Raw genomic sequence first — 4,051 nt, 5'->3', positions numbered from 1 at the left:
AGAGAGAGAGAGAGAGAGAGAGAGAGAGAGAGAGAGAGAGAGAGAGAGAGAAAAGGGGTGGAACAGGGGAGAGCAGGGGAAGGGGGTGTACCGCGCGGCTCAATGCCGTAAAAGCGGCCCGCGTGGATTGTCATGCAGTGATTTACCACATTCTGCGCCATGGCTGTGTTGCGTTGCGTTTCCTAACAGCGCAGCGGCGCCGGGGAGCATACCAGCAGCACCCGAATTTTTCATTCGCGGCTAATGCACACAGCAATCGGCAGGGTGGAAGGGGGAAGGGCGCAGGAGGGAAACTGTGAGGTTGTATGTGTGTGTAAGGGAGAGCGAGGGCGGAAGGGAGGGCAAACTGATATTATTTGTCCAAAAAATAGTAAACAACTACTTCCATGCCCCTGACGGGCGAGAGGGGGTGGTAGGGTGGCAAGAGCGCGGTGAAAGGAGGAAAGCAAAACACTCACTCACGTGTGTTCACTCACACACACACACACCACAGGCACACAAAACATTATAGGAAGAGATGCATTATTGCACAGGCCACTTGATCGGGCACACAAACTTCCAGGCGGCAGCAGGGGGGAGAGACGTCGATATATTAAGTCGTTACAAGATAAACGGACGGGACAGAGCGCCGGAAGCGCGCAAGCTGGACATCGAGGAGGCGGAAGGAGAGAGCGGGGAGGTGAGGGTGAGAGAGGGGGGCACCACGGCCGCGCCGCCCGCGCTCGGCTCGATTGGGAAGCGCCGCCGCGCAGGAAATGGTCTAAGCATCGACAAAGGCGACTTGGACGTAAACTTTTGCGCGAAATGAACTCTCTCGCCCCCCAACTCCTCCTCGCTCTCCTCCGTCGCCGCCCGCCGCGCCCGACTCGGCTGCTCTCCGCCGCGCGCCACGGAGCTCTGTAAACACAGTTTTCGCTGTAGAAAATCGGGGCACGATGACCGGGGGGCTGGGACCGGCCGCGGGGCGGGCGGGGGCCGCCATCGACTGGTAGGAGCCGGGGCCGGATCTGGGGCGATATAAAGATACGGGCGTGCGAGCTAGCGAGCTGCTGCTATGGCGGTGCAGGACTCCCCACCACCAGTCGGCGCCGTCGACTACTACAGGTCACCGGGGGGCCGCCTACACCGGCCTACACCGGCATACATGATATGCAGTGCACATCACCGATGCTGCCTGCCACTGCAGTCAGAGCGACAGCGGCCGGGGCTGCACGGCCCGGTACACCTGTAACCGTGTGGACGCTCATGATAAGCACACAGACACTCTCTCTCTTACACACACACACACACACACACACACACACACACACACACACACACGCACGCACGCGCACGCACACGCACTTGCTCTTCTCTGCCTCTCCGAACACCTTTCTTTCTCCTTCCCCGCGACCATACGCTGGCTGCGCTCTGCATCCGCCCCCGCCCGCCCTGTCGGTTGCCGAGGCGGCCGGTCCAAAGAGGAAGGGGTGCGGATTTTCTTGCAGGGGTCCCCGCCGGTCCCCGCGGGTCCCCACCGGGGCCAGGGGGTAGCCGGCGGGGCCGAAGGGGGGGCCGCCGAGCCACACAGTGCGGAACGGGCCATAGCAGGAAGAGACTGGCAACAGGAAATTACAAGACTAACTCAGAGCGAGAGACTGTCAGAAGCGTCGTCGGCGCCAGCCCACGCGCCCAGCCGCGCCGCCGAGCGCCCTTTCAGCCTCCATCAATTTTCAAAGCCGAGCTGGATGACTCGTTCGTCGAGGCGACCGCTCCCTCGGTATGGGCCGGGCCCCCGGCACGCAGATTCGAGCCGAGCAGCGCCTGTGCCGGACGGGCGGCGGTGACGGGTGACGTTTGTCCCAATTTTGTGACAAAGAGCGAGACATCCTCCTGCCAATGTCCGCAGCAAAAGGCGGACAAGAATAAGAAGAGGAAAATTCACTGCCGGGAACTTGACGTGATCGTGATAAGCACGGCGGGCGGTGCGTTGGTTTATTGAGGAGGCGAGGGAGAGGGGAAGGAAGCGAGAAAGAGAGGCCGATTTGAACGAGATAGAGAGAGGGGACGGCACCACGTTTCGTGTTTTAATTTGCCCCGACTTTGAAGACATAATATGGGAGCAATGCACGTAGAGAGTTTCAGCTCCCCGCCGCCCCTCCCCTCTTCTGCGCACATGTGAGGCGGGCTTATTCCTTCATATCGCCTCGTGGATATATTTTAAGTTTCCGCACCCTCCCCCCCCCCGGAAAAACGAAAAGAAAAAAAAACATCCCACTTTTTTTCGTCGAACGTAAAGACAAAAAGGGGGAGCTTGCTTTCGGTGAGCGGGAATAAGGGGTGTGGTAGAGGGCGAGGCGGGCGCGAGGGGGAACGGGGGTTAACGTAGTCACCAGATAGTGCTCTCTTCCTGTGCGCGAGCAATTTTTGATATGGCGACCCGTGGGGGAGGTTGCGGGGGGTGGGGGGGAGGTCCCAACCCCGCGCAAAGGGGATGAAGATCGGGAGGGTGACGCGGGGTGGGCGCGTAACGACAGGCGTCTCCTGGGGCGGGCGCCTAGGCGGGCCGGAGGGTCGGGCGGGGGCCGCCGCGCGTCTCTCCCACCGATAACATTATTTTATTCCGGCCTACCGAAAAGAAGCCGCCCGCCGCCTACCTGAGGGCCGGAGGGCCGTATACCACCTTCCAGGTACAGAGGGCCGGGCGCCGGGCTCGGAATAAACAAATACATCAGGTACGATACGGCAAACGCGCACAGCAGCACAGACTGAGCAAACAGCAACAACAAGAAGCTCCTCTTTCTATCGGTGGTTGGATTTTTCTTCTTAACATAAAAGCCAAAATAATATCTGTCGGCGTCCGATCCAGAGACCCGCGACGAACGAGCATATCGGATGCTCGTTTGAGGAGGGAGTGAGCGGGAGCTATGTTCCGGTTCGGACATCTCACTCACACCCGTCGTTTACGGACCAAACGAGGCAGGCGATGCTCGGTGTCGTTGCGGGGCTCTGGTCCGATCTGGTGAGCGTGATCCAAGCGAGGTGCCCCGCTAAGCAGGCTGCCCGTCGGGCAGGGCAGGACGCCGTGGGCTGGCTCGGGCACTTCCCTCGTGCACATAGATAGAACGAAGTGCCCGGCCAGCGCCCGCACCAGTCAGTCGGGACCACACCGCACGCACACAGGAGGTCATGCGGGTGGACCGGGCCCAGCAGACGGCCGCGGGGCCGGCAGCGGGCTGCTGGTCCGGGCTCTCTCTCTATGATAGGATGATTCCTGCTTTGGGGCTTCAGAGAGCAGCGCTCGCAGGGCCCCCGGGCAGCGCGGGGCGCCGCGGGGCGCCGCGGGGCGCCGCGGGGCGCCGCGGGGCGCTGGGCGGTCCGGGTCGGGCTTGCAGCATGTTACTCCCCCTTTCACCACTAATTAGGAAATGCACCACACGCATGACGCCGCCAGGCACAAACTAGTACTACTTTCCGGAGGCAACGGTCAGAGAGAGGCGAGCGCGGGAGGGAGGGGGAGGGGAGAGAAAGGGAGGAGAGAGGGGGGAGGGAAGTGAAAGTGATATTAATATTCATTGTCTAGGTACACAAGATTCAAGATTCTCAAAAATCACGGGGGCTCGGCGCCTGCAAGCCTTGGGATAGGCCGGCCCGCAGTACACGCATGCACTGCAGGTGTGTGCCTATGCCTACCTACTAGGCGTTGTGGGATCTTTTAGAGCCTAATTAATTCATAACAGCCAATGGCCGACGCACTTTTAGCGGATAATCTCTTATTGATCATAGAGGTAACATAACCGGTAATAGTGTTGGTTTCCGTGAATTAATATATCACACTGAGATCGAACACACTAAAATTTGCTTGGCGTCTTATGACGCTAAAATATTGGCGAGAGAGGGGGAGAGAAAGAGGGAAAGAGAGGGAGAGAGAGAGAGAGAGGGAGAGAGAGAGGGAGAGAGAGAGGGAGAGAGAGAGGGAACTGCGCTCAAGCTCTGCGCTAAAGCTGCGCCGAGCTGCGCTTAAGTTGCGCTCAAGCTGCGCTCAGGTCTCGCTCAAGCGCAAGTTAGGCGA

General features: G+C 59.9%; 1 protein-coding gene across 1 annotated transcript in view; it reads right to left on the bottom strand.

Annotated features, from left to right (window-relative positions):
* The window catches only part of LOC113203532 (uncharacterized), a 171,800-nt gene that overhangs the window by 88,834 nt on the left and 78,915 nt on the right, over positions 1-4,051 (bottom strand). The gene's annotated exons all lie outside the window — the stretch shown is intronic.

This window comes from Frankliniella occidentalis, unplaced genomic scaffold (assembly GCF_000697945.3).
Source record: "Frankliniella occidentalis isolate FOCC.00 unplaced genomic scaffold, Focc_3.1 Scaffold185, whole genome shotgun sequence".
In the NCBI taxonomy this organism is placed as follows: domain Eukaryota; kingdom Metazoa; phylum Arthropoda; class Insecta; order Thysanoptera; family Thripidae; genus Frankliniella; species Frankliniella occidentalis.
This window is presented reverse-complemented; position numbering and strand designations above follow the sequence as displayed.